Below are 22,522 nucleotides of genomic sequence, written 5' to 3'. Positions count from 1 at the left end.
CACATCAGTCATTTCAGGGATTAGACTCAGTTCAGATCTACAGAAATAAATAAATACAATAAATCAATTAATGTCCAAATGTGGTTCACATATTAAAGGGATAGTTCACCCTAGTTCAGACATCATTTATTCTCCCTCATGTTTAATCTACTTCTTTTAAACACAAAAGAACAGCTTCTGATCCCTTCTGAGTTATTTATTTATTTTCATACTATGAACTTAATGGCTACCAGCAGATGTTTGTTTCTTCTTTAATGTTCAACAGAAGAATAAACTCTCACAGGTCGTGAGGAGAGTGAATGCTGACAGAATGATCATTTTAATGAACGAGTTGTGACCTGAACAAACTGACACAGAATGCAGCGTGACGCTTGCTGATTAAAGTGCTTCTGTGTGTGTTTTCTTCATGGCTGGAGGTTTGTTTGAGCTCTGAGATCAGGGTTCAAGGGGTTTATAGTTTCATCCTGAGCAGAAGAAGTCCTCTAGTGGTCAAAACGGGTTTGGACTGCTAAACCAGTGACTGCACGTTTAATGTTAATGGTTTAAGATTAAGCACAAATCGGTATAAAATGTACAAATGAACTGATAAACTAAATTACAAACATGATCCACACCACTCGATCTGTCCAACATCTGCAGATGTTTCTCTAAATCAGGAGCATCCGAAATCTTTCCTGGAGGTTTGTCGTCTGACCTGGATCAGCTGCTTCAGGTGTTTGGAGCAGTGACCCTTCAGGACACCCCTCGTCTAATGTTTGTTTTACAGGTGAACAGAAGCTCAAACACTAAACAATCACTGTATGAGACACTAAAGATTTAAATATAAGTCCACATGATCTCTTTATTTTCAGTATGCTTATACAACACTGAACTCACAAATAAAAGCTGTACAAGAATGTCAGAATTTTGCAAATCAATAGAAAATATTAGCACCTCAGAAATGGAAAAGTTTTTTTTTATTCTGTACATATAATAATGTTTTGATAAACTATATGTGAACTACATACATATGCAGTGTTGGGGATAACACATTACAAGTAACTTGAATCACGAACTCTGATTACTTTTTCAAAAAAGTAGCGCAAGTGACTTTGTTTTCCTGTTTATTTGAGTGAGATGCAGAGATATAAGCACTTCCTTCAGACTGAGGCTTGTTCATTTCACTTCTGGTGGCCTTTATAGTTGTCGTTCATGCCGTAAAGGAAGCTTGCAGGAGGCATGAGTAAACGAGAACTGCCTTTAATCAAGGAAACACAGGGGATGATCCACAATAGGAGCTTGAGCCAACACACGTAGACAACAAGCAGACCCAACCGAGAGAGACTGTACAGACTAGGACTTAAATACAGGGGAAACACAGGTGCATGGGACGACTAATCAAACTAATAAGACAGACCGAGGACAGGAACAAGACCAAATAAGGAAACACAGGAAGGACTACAAGGGCAAAACAGGTCCAGAAATCTGACATTTCGCCCCCTACTGGAAAATGCATCCTCGCACTGTAGAAACAACAAAGGGAGGCATGGGTGGGAACTTGGGAGGAGGCTCAGGAGGAGGATGGACACGGAGGAGGTGATGGAGGGAGGACCCAGATCGGAGACAGGAGGGGCTTGGATCAGGAGGAGCCAAGCTGGAGCCACAGTGGAGCGGATGGAGAGAGGAGTCATGGAGGAGGAATGGCCAGCGACTCCAGGGGTCCAACTAACGGTGGAGCAGGTGGAGGTGGAGCCCGAGGCGGAGATGGAGAGCCAACGAGTCAGGAGGATGTTGAGGATCCGGGGGGCCAGGTTGGAGCTGAGGGCTCTGTCTACTGAAACGGAAGCGGAGATCTGGAAATCTGCGGCGGAGCCAGAGCGACTGAGGACCAAGGTGGAGCTGGCGGGAGGAAGGAGTCTAAGAGAGTCCAGGGGTGATGGTGGGTCGACGCCTGACAGAGGTGGAGCCGGAGGGACAGGGAGCCCGGTGGAGCTGGTGGAGCGATGGGTGACACTGGAGGCAAAGGAGCTAGGAGCTGAGGCGGAGCTGCTGGGTCTACACATCAGACACATGGCGCTCGCACCGTATAGATGGATGAGGGCGAGCAGACGACAGCAGTGGAGAAGGCAGGAGCGGGGAGGTGGGTGAGGATTTGTGTATAATCAGCTCATCCTCAGCTGCGGTACAGTGGACGGAGATCCACTCCATACTCTCAGCTTCCGCAGTGTTCTCCCTCACGATGGGCGTAGCAGCCGGCTCACGCACCTGATTTGATGGGTGGGGCTCTACTTCTGCGGCGATCCTCCGCTCAGTTTCTCTGCATTGTGCTGTCTCATAGATTACACTTATAAACTCTTCAGAGGTCTAAAGGGCAGCTGTGGCCTAATGGTTAGTGAGCCGAACTTGTTACCAGAAGGTTGCCGGTTCAAGTCTTGTTGCTGGCAGGAGTTGTAGGTGGGTGGAGAGAATGAACAGTGCTCTCTTCCTCCCTCAATACCCATGAACCCCCAGTTGCTCCACGGGCGCTGGATATATAGCTGCCCACTGTTCATGGTTTGTGTGTGTGTGTGTGTGTGTGTGTGTGTGCACATGGATGGGTTAAATGCAGAGCACCAATTCTGAGTATGGGTCAACATACTTGGCAAAATGTCACGACTTTCAGTGGAGTGTGTGAGTGTGTTTGGAAAAGAAGGAGACAAAAATGTTTTTTATACATCTACATTTATATACTCGCATACTGAATGAATTGTTATAGGTGAAAAGTTGAAAAGAATAAAATGCAGTGATTAAACATACAGGAGTTCAAACAACGGTACAGAAATGACTGTAAGCATGCGACTTATTCTCTCTCTCTCTCTCACACACACTCACACACACACACACACACACACACACACACACATTAGAGTTTTCAAGTTTTCAGGAAGTGCTTCTAGGTAGTTCAATAAAATAACTGGAAACATCCAGATGGAAATGAACAATCAGAGCGTCTGCGTCACACCGCTGTGTTTGGATCTGGATTCATCCGAACGGACCGAAGGCCCTCGTCTCTGCGCTGGAAGGCACTGAGGTCCTTCTGGAGTCGAGTCTGAGATCAGAAGAGATTCCTGTCGGATCCCAGAGCTCCGTGTGGGATGAACTGATCCGGGAATGTTGGTGACATTCAGCTGTCGATCCGATGGAGAAACCGAACCATTGTTTGAACCAGTGAAACAGCACAACGTTTAACCAAACCGTCTGTGGCACAGAAGTGAACTAAAGTCATCCGCTCCGAGCGACACACAGAGAGAACACGTGACAGACGTGCTTTAGTCTGAAACATCACATTAGCTGAAGCAATAAACAGAGAAATAAAACTACGGCTAATCAGCATGACAGTATTGGCACTGGCAGCAGTCCCTGAAAATAAACACAAATCTGAAACACAAAGAAAGCTTTCCGCTCGGCGTCTCAATCACGCAGCGGCGAGCGTCCGGACCAGACGAAGAGAGTCAAGAAACCCCCGGAGATGTGGAGCCTCCAAACGAACACCTGAGCTAGTCGTGGCTGGTTAGCATGTCGTCGGCGCGCCGGTGCGTCTCCAAGGCTTTGGTGGTGAAGGAGTCCTGACGAAGATCTGATTTACGCCTGACGAGCGACCGCTCCTTCCTCTGCTCCCTCGCCACCTGCGCACACACACACACACACACACACACACACACACGAGTCACACTGTCGGTCATCACTCTCCCAGAATCCTCTCTGTTATTCAGTGCTGGGAAGGTTACTTTGGAAATGTAACAGGTTACAGATTACAAATTACACTATGTAAAATGTAAGAAGTAGTGTAAATATTTAAATTACTTTATTAATGTCATACAACTGATTACATTTGATTACTTTTCTAATGTTTTCAACTGTTAATCATAAATTCATCTTACAGTAGAACTCAACACTGATTACTGTCAGACCTTCAGAATCATTCATCACTTGATTATAATTATAGGTTATAATAATTTAATTTTAAAGCACATCCACTACAAAATCAGAGTTACTTTGAGATCATTCTGAGATTAAATACAGATTTCAAATCATGAGATATAGCCTAGTATATATATATATAGCTATGGTACTGTTTTGAAATCAAATCTTTGCATAGTTATGACAGAAAACACTGGCATTTGTTACAGTTACAGTTTTTCTCTGTAACTTATTACATTTATTTTTTAATTAAATTATGTAACGCTGTTACGTGTAACTAGTTACTTCCCAACACTGCTTTTATTATAACATATCTGCGTCATTCTGTCAATTCATCCAGACGTACCCAGCTAAAAAAACTATTTTTCTTCTGGTGAATGAAATACGTAAATGATGAAAAAAGTCAAAATATTAAATGCCATGTGTGAGTAATCCACAGTTATGTAAAGAGGGTCAAAATGACACTTGCCTCCAGAGATTTGGAGGAGAGACAGTCTTCAGAAAGATGGACGCATCATGTTCACGCAGAGACTGGAATCTCTTTTAGTAAAATCTGGTGACTTTAGATATCTGTGTGGCATTATATGCCAGTGGTGACCGTTCCGAAATGGGGAATAAGCACTTATTGCAAGATTTTATGTGTGTAACTCAATAAATATTAAAGATATATTAATATCCTATTAGAATCTTTTCTTTTGTACTCATCGTTTGGTTCAGTTCCAGAGATAACGAGGTCTTAGTGAGGCACCGGAAATAAATATATTTGGTCAGAAACCAAACGTGGCTCATTTTGCGCACAGTTGATACTTCTGAACTCGTAACAAGAAACGCTTTCGTTCAGGAAGAGATTGAGAAGAGAGAGGATCTGAGGATGATGATGATGATGATGAAGATGAAGCTCAGATCTCTGAATTACCTGAATGGCTCTGGCCTGCACTGTCTTTTTTAACATCTGAACATCTTCTATAAAGGGACCATCAGTCTCCATTTCTACAGGACTGTTTAGTGCAGACGGATCAACACACAAAGTGAACTAGTGGAGCAGAGAGTGACAGAAACAGAGACATGAGCGTTACAGAGAGTCAGAAGAGACAGACTGAAGCAGACGGAGGTCAGTGGAAACCTTGTGTTGGAGAGGAACACACCTGTGGGTTAGATCTGGCCAGATTCTCGATCTTCATCCAGGCCTCCTCTCTCTCCTTCAGCTTGGCCTTCTCTCTGGAAGCAGAAGCGTCAGGGTTTGAACTCATCTCACCTGAAACTACGCTGGGTTTGAGGCTCAACTCACTTGTTCTTCTCGGCTCTGAACTGTTGTGTGCAGTCGTCAAACAGCTTCTGGTTCATCTCCATGAAGAGCTTGAGTGCGTTATAGATCAAGCCGTGAATGGTCCTGCAGAAGAGAGAGGAAGAGTGATGGAGAAACCCTCACAGACACATCGAGCTCGGAGCATCCTAACAGAAGGAACGGGACTCTCACTTGTTCCAGTGGCTCTTGGAGTTACGGTAAAGCGCCGGGAACATGATGGGTAAGATCTTGGCTGCGTTGTCACTGATGAGACTCATGATGTACTCGTTATTCCAGTAATAAAGCGCTCTCTCGGCCACCTGTCAGAAACACACGTCACGTCAGATTTATTTGTATAGCGCTTGTCACAAGAGAGATTACTCACAAACTGTAGTCTGTTACTGACTCCAAATGACACGACAGAAATTGTAGTTTGTAACTAAATCCACTACATTACACATTTCAGGTGATAAAATCAGACTACTTTTATATAATTTATGAATCCTGTGTGTTCTGCGTGTCTCTGAGAGAGGTTTGGTGTACTACACACATACTGAAGTCAATATATGAACATGATCTCTAGAACTACTCTGAGAGTCGCTTCATGAGCATTTTATCATTTCTTTTGACTAAAACTATCATTATATCATAAACAAACAGAAACCTAATGTTCTTCATGGCAAGATAAATAAAAATAAAAATTCGGTTGAATTTGAAGAAACCGTGACAGAAATATTGCTTAATGTAATGATAGTACTTCTACTGCTATTTTTAATTAGAGATGGTGTCAGTCAGTAAATAAGAAAACAAAGTAGATAGATTACTGAACATTTGTAAGGGTCACGATCTCTAGCTATAGTGCCTGTGAGCTTCGATAGAGGCGATTCTTATCATTTGACCCTGGACTCCATTTCCCATAATCCTTTGCCCAGACTCATCACCAATTATAGTCACCAGTCTCTCATCACCTCATCAGTCACACACTATATATAACTCTTACTGATGTTTGATAGCCTGTGATGTTTCCTAGTTTCCTTGTTTTTTGAGTTTCCTTGCCTTCATGTTTTTGATCTTGGACTGTTTCTTGTTTTTGATTGTGTGCTGCCTGTCCTGATCATTGCCTGTTTATTGGATTACTCCTTTGGATTTTCTTGGATATTACTGTTTTGCTGGTGTTTGACCCTGAGTAAGATCTTACTAAAGCTGCATTTGGATCCTCCACTTCATTGCCACAATGTTTACATTACAGAAAGAAAGAAAGAAAGTGTCGCTTTACTAGTTACTTGGGAAAGTAATCTGATTACATGACTCGCGTTGCTGTAATGCGTTACCCCAACACTGATGTAATCATGCAATCAGTAAAAGTAACTGGTCTAATTATGAATATTTTTTAATGTAACAATTTCAAGGTTAATTTTACAAAAATCTCAATTTTATTCTTTCCTCAACAGCACACTCATACTCTTGATAGTTTATAACATTCTATTCTTATTAAGTGTATGTTGGTTCTTTTCGTTGTTTCACTGTTGGATGAGGAACATGTCAGTGCTCTACATCACATGTATGTAGTATGAAGGAGACAAAGAATGAATCTGGAACCTTCTGGAGCTCTGACTGACGTCTGAAACTCTTCACTCACCTGGAAGTGAGGACTGGACACACACTTGGCCAGCTGACGGAAGAGCGGCTCCATGACCTTCACGAACTCGGACGGCTCGATCACGTCCAGGATCTCCTCCAGCTCGTTGAGGAACATCACCTCCTTCGGACTGTGAGTCTTGGGCCAGTATTTGAGGAGAGCCATGACCACCTGCACAGCGGCAGCAAAGCCTCATGGGTCGCATCAATCCCATAATGCACTGAATGCTGTCTGAGCGTGTGTGGTCTTACCGGTTCAGTGAGCGTGCTGTCCTTCTCCAGGAACTGAACCACACAGTACGCCAGCTGGAGCGAGACGAGACGGTGTTAAGCGCTGGTCAGTGTGAGTGACCGGTGTGTAATGAGCGGAGCGTGGACTGACCTGCGGGTGATAGACGCTCAGAGACTTCACTTTGTGCAGCGGCAGTAACACCTTCAGCAGGAAGATCTTGTGCTCCTCTTTTAATGGTAAAGCAAAGCCGTTGATGATGCTGTCGGACAGAAGAAACACAGCTGTCAGAGACCAGAAGATTTCCCAGCATGCACCGGGACAGCTGGTGTTTTACCTGCCCAGGATCTCCAGTAACTCTGCGATTCCGTTGTGATGCTCCGTCTCGTAAATAAACCTGCAAACACACACACAGAGACACTTACACACAAACCTGAACCTTCTTCCAGAGAAGACTGTGTTATCAGACCACTAACACGGAGCATGAAGGCACTGCTCACCTGTAAAATATGTTATTAATTTGCTTTCTAATGTAAGCGCGCAGCCCGAGAAACTTCCCGTATATTCGGTGCAGGGTGGTTTTCAGGAAATCTCTCTCTCGTGGATCTTCACTGTCGAACAGCTCCAGAAGCTGAAATCAGTTCAGAAGCAGTCTCTCACACGTCTGAACTCAAACTGAGACTTCAGCTTCTATACAGTGAAGGGAAATATCTGCATACCTGCATCACAAACTTCTGGTCAATGTATTTCTTTGCGATATTCGGCTGAAAGTCGGGCGACTCTAGAAACCGCAGGAAAAACTCGTACACCAGCTTTGAGAAACAGAGAGATGCGGTGATGAGCAACAAGTGATGTTCTCATGATCGCTGCTGTCGTCACACACTGCATACATGTACAGATTCACCTGAAAACACTGCTTCTATGTATGTGGCACATAAAGACACTGCATAAACATAACATACAATTATGACTGAATATACTATTAGCCAATAAGCTTTTTTTCTTTTTTCTTGAAGTCTTTTCTGCTCACCAAAGCTGCATTTATTTGATCAAAAATACAGCCAAAATAGTGAAAGTTATCAGAATGTAAAACATCTGTTTTCTGTGTGAATCTGTGTTAAAGTGTAATGTATTTCTGTGATGCTCCGCTGTATTTTCAGCATCATTCCTGCAGTCTTCAGTGTCACATGATCTTCAGAAATCAGAATAATATGATGATTTACTGATTCAATGTTACATTAGATTTTTCAGGATTCACAGATGAATATAGTTCAAAAGAACAAAGTTTATTTTACATTTCTTTACAGTCACTTTTTATAAATGTAATGGCTCTTTGATGAATTAAAAGTAGTAATTTTTAAAGTGCTATTTACCCCTAACTTTCGAATGGTAGTTTTACAGTTTCCACAGAAATATTGAGCAGCACAACTGTGTTCAACACTGATAATAATCTTCATGTTTCTTGAGCAGTAAATCATCATATTATTCTGATTTCTGAAGATCATGTGACACTGAAGACTGGAGGAATGATGCTGAAAAAACAGAAATACATTACATTTTAACACAGATTCACACAGAAAACAGATGTTTTACATTAGAATCATTTTTGATCAAATAACAGAGGGACACTTTAAATGTTAGTTGTTCCAGACTGTTGGCTGGTGGTGTCAGGTCTCCTGGCTCTGGTGATGTAGAAGCGGTCAGATAACGCTGTGAACGGTGTCAGGAAGCACCTGTAGATGAGGCCACGCTGCTTCCAGAGTCGGTTCATCCTCCTCCGGGTCGAACTCTGCTCCCGTGGGGTTCGATGAGGGCGGAAGAGCCCTGAACATGTTCACCGCAAACTGCAACACAACACAAGACACACACGGACATCACGTTCCTGATGAGCAGCACGTCAACATGTTTACATCACACTCCGTCTCTTCTGACTGCCGTCATCAGTCTCTCTCAATCCTTTTTATAAAGTCATGAAAACACTATAATGGAGTTTTTTATTTGCTTTCTGAGCAAACGGGACTACAAAATATATATTTGTGGTACTCTCTCATTCACTGCTCTAGAAGAGAACACAGAAATGTGGAAAAGGTCCGTTGTGTTTCAGATGCAGCCTGATAAAGCTTCTTTAATGCTGTAAATAGAAAAGCATGTGAAGTCAGAGTGAATAAAGCACAAGAACGAACGGCCGCGGCGTCTCTAATGGGAAACAGAAGCTGCACTGTCTGGAGACGAGCGAGGGCCGCCGCGGGCCCCTGAGAGCCGGCCTGACTCACCATGTGCACCACCTCTGGGTAGATGGGCTCCGTGATCACACTGCGGTTGTGGTTGATGTACTCCACCATCTCGCTCAGCGCCGCCCGCTTCACCTCCTTCCATTTCAGGTCACTGAGCGGATCACACAGGAAGTCGAACAGAACGCAGCACTGACGCAGCTTCTGGATGAAGAGCTTCTCCTGCTCGGCCGGAGCCACATCTGGAGCACGAGAAGAGCAGAGAGCGTCATCACACCAGGACTGTATGAGATTAGAGAAACTGCACAATCACCAGCTCCTGCATCACATCCATCACTTCCCTTGCACTGCTACAGGAGCCAAATACATCCACAGAAATATGTCAAGTAGCATCAGTTTTATTTCTATTGTGCTTTATACAATACAGATTGATTCAAAGCAGCTTCACAGGAATATTGCAAAATTCATCAGTTATGAAACATTTAATTTAAGCTCTAAAGTTTTGTTTTAGAACCTCACAAGTGTGAAAAAAGAGTCAAGAACAGACATGTGTTTCCTTCACAACCACCCTCAGTGAAAACACAACCAAATGCTCAAAAACACTGACACAGATTGAACTGAATAATGACACTACTGTCTGCTGTAGAGCTGCTTTAAATAGCAGAACTGAACTCATACACAAATAGATCAACTTTTACTGAACTGTTATTGACTCTGTTAATGAAATGAACTGAAGCAGCGTTGAACTGGATTGATCTGAACACAACCCTACAGATCTGAGAGCACAGCTTACACACAGCAGAATCTCAATTTGTCTCCATAACTGAGTTAATAATAGATTCTGTTCATTTCTGTGAAGCTGCTTTGACACAGCGCTGTATAAAGCACTAGAGAAATGGGCCTTAATGTGACTGACCTGCTGCAAATGCATTTCAGTTAAATTAAGATAAACCTTTCTTGTGTATTTGTGTTCCATGCCTTGGTTCATTTGACCAGCTGTTTAGACAGAGATAGAGAGAGAGAGGTTAACCAGTCCTTAACCATAACCAGTTACCCCTCAGCTACTTGAAGGAACATTAAAAATAGTTTCAACTCTGCACTACACTCACGACTGAGGATTTCATATGTACAATATCATGTTTGCTCACAGATAGTGCCTCTCTTATGGGTGCTTTTATTATTCATCACATCTTCTGCTGATAACAGATGACTCTGAGTGGTTCATGACTGGTATTATTATTGTTCCAGTAGCGTCACATGCTGGAGATCTCCACAGACGTCTCCCCGAGGAACTTGAGAGGAGTTCATCTGCTCCTCAGACACGAGACACTTATCTGATCCAAACACTCAAAACAACACGCAAATAACACGCCAGCATCTGATGCTCATGGACACGGCTGCAGAGTTTATGACACTCTGGATCTGTCTGATATACAGATCACTAACGAGAGCTAAAGGAGTTTCACTCTTTTCCAGTGAACAACATAGAAACATATTCACCTAATTAGATCTGAATCGCCTGTATTATCACTAATCATACTCAAACATTTCAGATGATTTTCACAGTTTTCCAGCAGTGACTCTGCATCGCAGCACATCAGCTTTCCTAACAACACAGAGTATGAGAATAGACCTTCTGTTAGAAACAAACACACGTTCTGTTTTACTGTTTCAAAGCTATTGTAGGATTCAGCATGAAACAAATTGCACTTCTCTTCAAAGCAGATACCATCATTTATAACATACGTATATCAATAAAGAATTATAGGAAAGATAAAAAAACACTTGAGAAAAAACTAGCAGATGAATCAAAAGCAGTTTTACTCAAACTAGTTGTTTTATAACAGGAACATGTGACAGTCGAGGAGAAACCCTGTCTGGAATTACATCAGTTCACTTTAACTTTCACTAACCTTAACATAACCATAACCAACCCTTACCCAACTGTAACCTAACAACAAACCCTGGCAGTTAAATAACTACAGCTACTATTATTATTATTATTATTATTATGAAACAACTTGACCCCAACTTGACAGCAACAAATCAATTAATTATAGATCGATCTCAAATCTCCCTTCTCTGTCCAAGATACTAGAAAAGGTGGTATCCTCACAATTATATTCCTTCTTAGAGAAAAATGGTATATGTGAGGATTTCCAGTCAGGATTTAGACCGTATCATAGTACTGAAACTGCTCTCCTTAGAGTTACAAATGATCTGCTCTTATCATCTGATCGTGGGTGTATCTCTCTATTAGTTTTATTGGATCTTAGTGCTGCGTTTGACACAATTGACCACAACATTCTTTTGCATAGACTTGAACACTTTGTTGGCATCAGTGGAAGTGCATTAGCATGGTTTAAATCGTACTTATATGACCGCCATCAGTTCGTAGCAGTGAATGAAGATGTATCATATCGATCACAAGTGCAGTATGGAGTACCTCAAGGCTCAGTTCTAGGGCCGCTACTCTTCACGCTTTATATGTTACCCTTGGGAGATATCATCAGGAAACATGGTGTTAGCTTTCACTGTTATGCTGATGATACTCAGCTCTATATTTTTCGCGACCCGGTGAAACACACCACACACACAATTTGAAAAACCAATGGAATGCATAGTCGATATAAAAAAACTGGATGACGAGTAATTTCTTACTGCTAAATTCTGAAAAAAAAAAACAGAGGTGTTAATAATAGGACCTAAAAACTCTGCATGTAATAACCTAGAACAAGGGGGTTCTCTAAGGGTTCTCTCACACCTGTAGATCAATTGCTTTGTTCCGAAACAGGGATTAAAATTATTACAATGTTGCTTGTTATTATTGGAGCGGTTCGCTTTCACACGGCAAAGTTTCTAAAGGTCTTATATTGTTTATACAAGTCACGTGTGAGTAAAATTGGTCAAAGTTCCATGGTTTATTTTTCGGGGGGTTTTCTGCTCATAGATGTCATCCACCAGGATGTAACAACATCAGCTTCCAGAGTTTATTGCTGGGCTTGTTTGTAGCTGTTTTTATATTCATTTATCATTTTGAGCATCTCATCCAGGTGATCTCAGGTGATCTGTCTAGGCACAGATCCGAGCACGACTGCCATATTCACATTTGCCCAAACAAACCAAAATAAGGGGGGTAACACACCAGGTGTGAAATTATATACCCTAATACTAGATGGTTGCTCTGTCAATTCTTCTTCATCAGTTAGGAACCTAGGTGTGCTATTTGATTGCAATCTTTCATTAGAAAGCCATCTTTCTAACATTTGTAAAACTGCATTTTTCAAATTCACGAGTTCACACTTACACATAATAAACAGAGTAAAGGTTGTGCATATTTGGTGTGTTGTCTGAGGGAAGACAGCCCAAAGGCCCAAACTCTAATTGTAAGTGTGGAGAAGGGGTGGTGGAACTCACTTTATTATGGTACTCAATCAAAAATTTTGGACAGATTACAAATGGTTGCATGCTATAGCCCCTCCATACATTGCTGATCTTATTCAAGTTCGAGAGTTGAAGAGATCATTAAGATCAAATGGACAAAATCTCCTACATGTTCCTCAATCAAAATTATAGTTCAGTGACCGTGCTTTTTCGGTATCTGCCAAGGCTTTGGAACAGTTTGCCAGTGTCTTTGGGACAATTTTTTTTTCTGACTGAATTTAAGAAGCAGTTAAAAACATTTTTTTCATTAGCCTTTGATCAGGACTGAGATATTGTTGCTTTAGTTATCCTTTGGTCTGTCTAGTATGTTGTGTATTGTCAATTTTATTATTTGCCTTTATATTCTTTTAGTTGAACTTACTGTACAGCACTTTGGTCAACTTTGTTGTTTTATTGGGTGCTTTATAAATAAAGTTGGAGTTGGAGTGGAGGGATTGGTGGAAACCTGTCAAGGGACAGAGGTTCTGCTGTGTACACTTCTTGACTTCGCTGGGTTGATTACTGATTGTGCTCCTGTCGTGTTAATTATCTGAACATGTTCCTCCTGAACTTGAATTAAACAATTTACGGCCTATGCTCTCAATGTCAAATGCAGAAATGTTAATCCATGCATTTATGACCTCAAGGTTAGAGTATTGTAATGCTTTAGTGGGTGGTTGTTCTGCACGCTTAGTAAACAAACTACAGCTAGTCCAAAATGCAGCAGCAAGAGTTCTTACTAGAACCAGGAAGTATGACCATATTATCCCGGTCCTGTCCACACTGCACTGGCTCCCTATCAAACATCGTATAGATTTTAAAATATTGCTTATTACTTATAAAGCCCTGAATGGTTTAGCACCTCAGTATTTGAATGAGCTCCTTTTACATTATACTCCTCTACGTCCGGCTACGTTCTCAAAACTCAGGCAATTTGATAATACCTAGAATATCAAAATCAACTGCGGGCGGCAGATCCTTTTCCTATTTGGCGCCTAAACTCTGGAATAACCTACCTAACATTGTTCGGGAGGCAGACACACTCTTGCAGTTTAAATCTAGATTAAAGACCCATCTCTTTAACCTGGCATACACATAACATACTAATATGCTTTTAATATCCAAATCCATTAAAGGATTTTTAGGCTGCATTAATTAGGTAAACCGGAACTGGGAACACTTCACATAACACCCGATGTACTTGCTACATCATTAGAAGAATGGCATCTACGCTAATATTTGTCTGTTTCTCTCTTGTTCCGAGGTCACCGTAGCCACCAGATCCAGTCTGTGTCCAGATCAGAGGGTCACTGCAGTCACCCGGATCCAGTACGTATCCAGACCAGATGGTGGATCAGCACCTAGAAAGGACCTCTACTGCCCTGAAAGACAGCGGAGACCAGGACAACTAGAGCCCAGATACAGATCCCCTGTAAAGACCTTGTCTCAGAGGAGCACCAGGACAAGACCACAGGAAACAGATGATTCTTCTGCACAATCTGACTTTGCTGCAGTCTGGAATTGAACTACTGGTTTCGTCTTTACTGTTGGTCTCGTATTATTTCAACACACTATTTACTTTTTTTAATACTGTAAAGCTACTTTGAGACAAGTCACACATGCCCCAGTGAAATCTAACATATATCGCCAGTGAATCTGTTATTTACTGTATACTGACATGATGATCATCTCTATCAGCTGTTTACAAATTATAATGGAAGCTAAACTTTATAAACACACCTGAAACGTTAAACATATGAGAGCAAACCTTCCTGATCTACACACTGTAATCAGCTGACAGAGCCGTATCTGTCCTGCTGCTCACACACACACACACACACACACACACATTTGTTCCTGTGTATTGTGGGGACTTTCCATAGAGTTCTATTACTGCTATGCTAACCTAAAGATATTATAATGATATTGATTGCAGGCCAGTCCCCACAGTGTCAAAAATTACAGGTTTTATTATCCTTGTAGGGACATTTGTTCCCACGTACACAACACCCTTCCTTCAGCTGTGACCTCACTTCCTGTGACATCACTGCTGGAGTGGGGGGATGGGCAGGAGACACTGAAGCCTCAATGACACAGAACAATCCGTCCGGATCACTCACCTCTGAAGTGCATGAGAGCCACAGGCGGGAACGGCCCGTTGGGATTAGGAGCGTCTACCACCATCCTGCCTCAGACGAGCTGCATGTCAGCACACGCCGCAGATAAAACACAGAAGCTCCTACACCGCCAGAGCAGACTCCATTTGAACACAAAAGCTGAGCAGAAAATGAAGCTGTGTGCTGGAGGAACCGACTGCTGGATGATGTCAGCAGGAGCTGCGAGCCCATTGGTCCACTGCACACAGGAGCTGTGACATCAGCAGACTGCAGGCAGAAGCCTATTGGTCAGGAGAGGAGGAGGTGGGACTTAGGGGCCCCTCCAGCAGTCCTATAGAGCCTTCACGCCTCATTACTCTGTGTGTGTGTGTGTGTGTGTGTGTGTGTGTGTGTGTGTGTGTGTGAGAGAGAGAGAGAGAGAGAGAGCACGGCACACAAACTGCTGCTGAAGCCTGAGAAAACAGACTGAGAGACACTGAACAACACAGAGAGTGAGTCACTCGTACACTGAACACAGAAAACATTAGTGTTTCTGTTGTCAAATATAACAAAAACAATCATTCTTTTTCAACTGAACTCTTCTGAATGGCTAGAAGACAGGAAGGACAGATGTGAACCGCTTCTCATCCACAGGCTCAAAATCAGACAGAAGTGCATAAAAACTACAAGCTTCATTATGTTTTGCTGCAGTACAGAAACATCCCACCTTTAGTCTTAAATTAAAATCAGAGATGTTCACAAATCGCCATGATTCTCCAGTAAGTCACCTTTATACGATTCAGATTGTTCACGGTAATAAACAGGAAAATATCAGTGTCACAGTTCATCAAGTCCTGGTTCAAAGACTCAAAGCAGCTCTAGAGAAGCCAGAGTCATGATGAGACAGGACGGTGTGTTTGGATGTTTCTGTGTTTGAAACAGATCTGATCTGTATGATTCACTGAACGAGACTCACATCTCTGCTTCTGCGTGCTCGGAGCGATATAGAACATTCACACAATCCAAACACAATGTGATTTTATCTCAGTCTGCTTTGAAATAATATACAGTGTGAAAAGCTACACAATTGAATGTAGTGCCCATCTGTTTTCTGTATGTAGAAAAGCATCAGGTCACATCAGGATATATCAGAGCTTTTAATTTCTTTTTTCTTTTTTGCCTTTATTGGGTCTCAACTTTCAGTAATTTATTGATGAGCACACTGACTGACAGAATCAGAAGATAGGTAACTAAACCCAATCTGAACACAGCTGGATGATCACTGATTGTGTGATCTCCGTGTTTATCACTGTACATCTGACTGAGAGAGTCTTCGGAGCATGTTTCTACTGCTTTGATCACGTGTCAGTGAAATCAGAGCAGTGTCAGAAAAGCATGGCTTCGACAGAACCGTGGCACACAGAAGACATGTATCCGCTGAGATCTAAAATATGCATCACGCTGCATCCTGCTCATTAAGAGAAAGACATTAGAATGGTTTGTAAAAATGATGGGTACATTTACATATTAAAACAATCAGGTGAATGTAAAAGCAAATCAACAACTGAAATTAATGAGATTCATGGCACAAAAATTTTATTACAATCCATATATGTATGATTATTAAAACACTGTGGCTACCTACTGCATCTATAAACAAGATCTATTCTTACCTTAGTTACTGTACCAAAGTACTGTATGTCTGAATACTGGCAAAAAATCATTATCTGTATTTCTAAAAATGTAGCATGAGATGATACAAAGTTAAATCTGCAAGTTTCTAGCTTTTTATTAGAAAGACAGATACATATAGATAGATACAGATAGAAATCTCAAAGTGAACCTTGTTCTTGCGTGACTCATCATCTGTGAGCGCGCTCAGGATCAATATTAACCCGCGCGAGCGCTGATTGGCGGGCGCTAGTCACGTGACAGCTTGGATACAGTTCATATAGAGTTAAGTTTAGAGTTAATATGAGTTATTTTCAGCTTTAGTGAAGGTACAGATTACAAATGACCATTTTCTAAGTTAGTTGTTAGCCATTTCAGTTTCTTTATTAGAGTACATTTGATTACTTTTTGATCAGGCCTACTCTTTCTTGAGTTTTTTATCATTCATTGTCATCATATGAATAATTTTTATATTTAATATTTAACATTACTGTCAGATCTTCAGAATCCTTCATCACTTGAATTAAGATTATAATAATTTAATTGTAAAGCATGGCTACCACAAAATCAGACTTTGGCAGGTCTTTTTACTCTGAGATCATTCTGAGGTTAAATACAGATTTAAAATAATAGGGAAACAAGAAATAGTTTAATAGCTATGATACTGTGTTTGAAACCAAATATTTGCACACCTTTTATTGTTATTTATGTTTTTAATGTAACAAAAAAGAAACAAATACAAAGACAGAATAAGAATAAGAACAAAAGTCAATCAGGTATACATACATTAAATCCAACCCTAAACAGTAAAAGGGTCTAAGAATCACACCATGAAAGAGACTTAAATGCAATAGAATTCTTATAATTTACATACTCGTCAAAATCTCTTCCAAAATCAAGAAAGGAAGGAGTTTCCTTTGAAAGTGTACATTTATGAATGTAAAATTTGGCATGAAATGCATTTTTGTCTTTCATATACACGCGTCACTGCAGCAGAAACGAGCTGACGCGAGCGCGTGTGACGCTTTTCGGCATTCTGTGATTTGTAGTTCTCGCTTCGCGTTCACTCATTCGTTCCGCCGCTGGAAAAACTACATATCACAGACTTCCGAGAAACAATAAAGTTTGGCGACGCGCGGGGCGCTGGTCATTCCGGTGAAGTGTCAGAGTCCGTGATACAGCGGATCTCTCTCACAGCTCGATCATCGGCTCTTTGCGTTTCATCGCGGCGAGAAATGTCAGACAGTGGCGGAGGAGAGGAAGGCGGCGGCGGGATGGAGGTCTCTGCAGCGGTGCAGACGGTAGCGGACGCGTCGGTTCTGCAGAAACACATCCGTAAGCTCGTCCCGCTGCTGCTGGAAGATGGCGGCGACGCACCCGCTTCTCTCGAGAGCGCGCTGGAGGAGAAGAGCGCGCTGGAGCAGATGAGGAAGTTCCTGTCAGATCCTCAGATTCCGTCGATCCTGGTGGAGCGGAGCGCGCTGAAAGGTGACAACAGTCCGTTAAACGCACTGTTAACACGGCGACGTGACACAATCAATCAATCAGTCAATCAAATTGCACAGCCAATCAGAAACGTGTGTGGGCGGAGCCTCTGCACTCGGAACGAAATTTTATGAATTTTACAAGTTTATGATCTGATTCATAAATATTAAACCTGTAAGACATAATTAAATGTACATAATGATTGACTGATGCCATATTTGTGATTGAATACACTTGGTTGGTTCGCATTGAGTTCACAGTTTTGACATAACGTTTATATCTTTTCTTTAAATTATTTTTAAGATCTGAGGTAAAGTGTTGTTGCTTTCAGAGTATGGCTATAAGGTACATAAGGTCTCGCAAAATGATATTCAAACTTCTATTAGACACCTTTATCTTTGAATAAAGCATATAATCTGTATCTGAGATTACTCAGGATGGCCTGCAAACAGTGTTTGGGTGCGGTTTTGCTCTGACTGTCATCGATGTCTTTATATTTTAGAAGTGTCGCAGAGTTTGTGTAGCCCCGCCCTGTTTGAGTCGCTGTCACGTCAAATGTCCGAATTAACCTTCTCTAGTGTGTTCGGTTCAGACCTCTATGTTTCAGACCGTAGACTGTATAAAAACAGTTTCAGACACAGCGGTGTAAAGAGATTGTTCTGATGAAGGATCTGCGCGCGCTCGGGGCGTGTCTCCTGCAGACCGGTGACGTCACCGACGCTTCCGTTTCAGGAGCAGTTTCTAATCAATAACAAAGATGAACCTCCCCATTACAAGCTGATATTTTACTGATTAAAGTGATTTACAGGGGGATTTGTTTAACTTTGTAATGGCTTTATTGAAAGTATGTCACCTAAAAAAAGTGTATGTTATAAGCTGTTATTACTGACATCTGTCATCGTAAGTAAGAGAGTGAACTGCTCTGTTTGTTTGTCCGAGGTAGCAACAGTAACTAAGGGGGGGCGGGGCTTACTATGGGTCAGTTATGGTCACGATGTCTTTGAACGAGACTCAAACAATGCTCTCTTCAGTGTGAATCTGCTCTTGTTACTGTAGTGCAACTGTGCTCCAGGCAGTAACACACACACACACCAGCATCATCACATGCTCCTCTTCTTCACTTGTGTTGGGCTCACATCAGATGGTTTAGCTGATTGATCACACACGGCTGGTTGTTTGTTGTTGTTCTGCAGAGGATGTTGGAGATGAAGGAGAGGAGGAGCGCGAGTGCATTTCCTACAACATCAGCATCGACATCCACTACGGGCTCAAATCAAACAGGTAACGAGCTCAGACCGCCAACATGTGGGCGGCGTTATGCAAATCTTCCCACACAGTGATTTAGAGATGTGGGGGCGTGTTTTAGAGGGGCGTGGACGAGTCTTTACTTTGATAAAGAATATCTCTTTGGGTTTGAGACTTTAGGGATCTTATCTATTCACAAACAGCTTGTATCACTCCAAAGAGAAAAGAACAATTGAAATTGCATCATGTCATCATGTAAACTGATATTTCCTACTGACACCCTGCGGCAAATAATAACTGACGTAGCTGGTGGAGATACTAGCGTCCTAATGATTTCTGTCAGCACTGTGTTGTTGTGTTCTGATGATATCCGTGCTCTTCCAGCCTGGCTCTGATCAAGCGGACCGCTGTGATCGATGCAGATAAACCCATCTCCACTCAGGTGCGAGTCCTGACTCTGAGCGAAGACTCTCCGTACGAGACGCTGCACTCCTTCATCAGCAACGCTGTGGCTCCCTACTTCAAGTCCTACATCCGGGAGTCTGGTAAAGCTGACAGGTGAGGTCTGCTCGAGCGAGAGAGAGAGAGAGAGTCAGGTGAGAGCCGGTCCTCACGGTGTGTGTGTGTGTGTGTGTGTGTGTGCAGGGATGGGGATAAGATGGCTCCTTCGGTGGAGAAGAAGATCGCGGAGCTGGAGATGGGCTTACTGCACCTGCAGCAGAACATCGAGATCCCCGAGATCAGTCTGCTCATACACCCCATCATCACCAACGTGGCCAAGCAGTGCTACGAGCGCGGAGACAAGCCCAAGGTCACAGACTTCGGAGATAAAGTGGAGGATCCCAGCTTCCTGAACCAGCTTCAGTCCGGAGTCAACCGCTGGATCCGGGAGATACAGAAGGTTTGAGATCATGTCTCTGTACTACTGCAGATAAACACAGGCTCCTCTAACGTGCTTCTGTACCAAATGGAAATTATTATTATTTTATTTTTTGATTGTCTTAAGGTTCTCTGAATTGTTAGATTCTCTTCCCTGAAGATGATCTTATCGTGACCTGCTCACCTGGAGTGTGTTTTGTGCAGGGTTACCCTACGGTTGATCTGGACTTCTGTGTTTCAGGTGACTAAACTGGACCGAGACCCGGCGTCTGGAACGGCTCTGCAGGAGATCAGCTTCTGGCTGAACCTGGAGCGAGCTCTGAACCGCATCCAGGAGAAGAGAGAGAGTCCCGAGGTGCTGCTGACGCTCGACATCCTCAAACACGGCAAACGCTTCCACGCCACGGTCAGCTTCGACACAGACACGGGTGAGCCGTCTGTCCGAGGGAGATCTCACGCTGTGCTCCGTCACGCTTGTGACCGCTCTGCTGTTTCTCTCAGGTCTGAAGCAGGCTGTGGAGACGGTGAACGACTACAACCCTCTGATGAAGGACTTCCCTCTCAACGATCTCCTGTCGGCCACTGAGCTGGACAAGATCCGGCAGGCGCTGGTGGCCATCTTCACTCACCTGCGCAAGATCCGAAACACCAAGTACCCCATCCAGCGTGCGCTGCGTCTGGTGGAGGCCATCTCCAGAGACCTGAGCTCTCAGCTGCTCAAAGTGCTGGGCACCCGCAAGCTCATGCATGTAGCGTACGAGGAGTTTGAGAAGGTACTCGCCCCTCGGCTTGAGAATAACACACAGAACCAAACCAGATCGCAGATTAGAGTTTCTGAAGTCTTGTTTGCTTCCTGCGCAGGTGATGGTGGCGTGTTTCGAGGTCTTCCAGACGTGGGAGGACGAGTACGAGAAGCTGCAGGTGCTCCTGAGGGACATCGTGAAGAGGAAGAGGGAGGAGAACCTGAAGATGGTGTGGCGTCTCAGTCCGGCGCACAGGAAGCTCCAGTCCCGCTTGGACCACATGAGACGCTTCAGACGACAGCACGAGCAGCTGAGAGCCGTCATCGTCCGAGTGCTCCGACCTCAGGTGTGACCCGTCGGCTTCTGACCGTTCTGTTGTTGACCAGTCAGAGATTAATGATTCCTGACCAGGAAACCTGCTTTTCCTTTTGCGTTTGTGTGAAAGAGTCTGCGATACCAGGATGACTTAAATTAAATTCATGCATTTAGCAGATGCTTTTATCCAAAGTAACTTTGTGGAAACAGTTTTTACCTGACATTGTTCCCTGGGAATCGAACCCACAACCTTGCGCTGCTAATGCAATGCTCTAATATTGAATTGAGTTCTAATATTTTATTATCAGCCAACCAATCAGAAAGCTTCAGAGCGTGTAGAGCTGACTGCAGTGATCCGGATGAGTCTGTGATATTTACCTGTTATCTACAATAACACACCCTGGAGTCTGCTGACGGACCAATCAGAACAGAGCTAATGCAGTCTATGTCTCTCTCCAGGTGTCTGCCGTTACCCAGCATGCTCAGGGGAAGACGGCCGAGCCCGACGATATGAAGGTGGCCGAGGTGCTCTTGGATGCCGCAGACGTCAACGCCATCGAGGAGGTCAATCTGGCCTACGAGAACGTGAAGGAAGTGGACGGACTGGACGTGTCGAAGGAGGGAGTGGAGGCCTGGGAAGCGGCCATGAAGCGCTACGACGAGCGCATCGACCGCGTGGAGACACGCATCACCGCACGCCTGCGCGACCAGCTGGGCACCGCCAAGAACGCCAACGAGATGTTCCGCATCTTCTCCCGCTTCAACGCCCTGTTCGTGCGGCCGCACATCCGCGGAGCCATCCGAGAGTACCAGACGCAGCTCATCCAGCGCGTCAAAGACGACATCGAGGCTCTGCACGACAAGTTCAAGGTGCAGTATCCTCAGAGCCAGTCCTGCAAGATGAGCCACGTGCGAGACCTGCCCCCCGTCTCCGGCTCCATCATCTGGGCCAAGCAGATCGACCGGCAGCTGACAGCCTACATGAAGCGCGTGGAAGACGTCCTGGGCAAGGGCTGGGAGAACCACGTGGAGGGTCTGAAGCTGAAGCAGGACGGAGACAGCTTCCGCGCCAAGCTCAACACGCAGGAGATCTTCGAGGACTGGGCGAGGAAGGTCCAGCAGCGTAACCTGGGCGTGTCCGGACGCATCTTCACCATCGAGAACACACGCGCCCGCGGACGCACCGGCACCCTGCTCAAGCTCAAGGTCAACTTCCTGCCCGAGATCATCACGCTCTCCAAAGAGGTGCGCAACCTGAAGTGGCTGAGCTTCCGCGTGCCGCTGGCCATCGTCAACAAAGCCCATCAGGCCAACCAGCTGTACCCCTTCGCCATCTCGCTCAT

General features: G+C 43.6%; 2 pseudogenes; one reads left to right on the top strand and one right to left on the bottom strand.

Annotated features, from left to right (window-relative positions):
- Positions 1-2,681: 2,681 nt before the first annotated feature.
- On the bottom strand, positions 2,682-15,108 carry LOC113094961 (serine/threonine-protein phosphatase 2A 56 kDa regulatory subunit gamma isoform-like; annotated as a pseudogene).
- A 2,354-nt stretch (positions 15,109-17,462) lies between these two features.
- Positions 17,463-22,522, top strand: part of LOC113094962 (cytoplasmic dynein 1 heavy chain 1-like) — an 11,934-nt pseudogene continuing 6,874 nt past the window's right edge.

The sequence above is a fragment of the Carassius auratus genome, unplaced genomic scaffold, assembly GCF_003368295.1.
Source record: "Carassius auratus strain Wakin unplaced genomic scaffold, ASM336829v1 scaf_tig00215557, whole genome shotgun sequence".
Lineage (NCBI taxonomy): Eukaryota > Metazoa > Chordata > Actinopteri > Cypriniformes > Cyprinidae > Carassius > Carassius auratus.
Note: the sequence above shows the minus strand (reverse complement) of the source record. Positions and strands in the feature narration are given on the sequence as shown.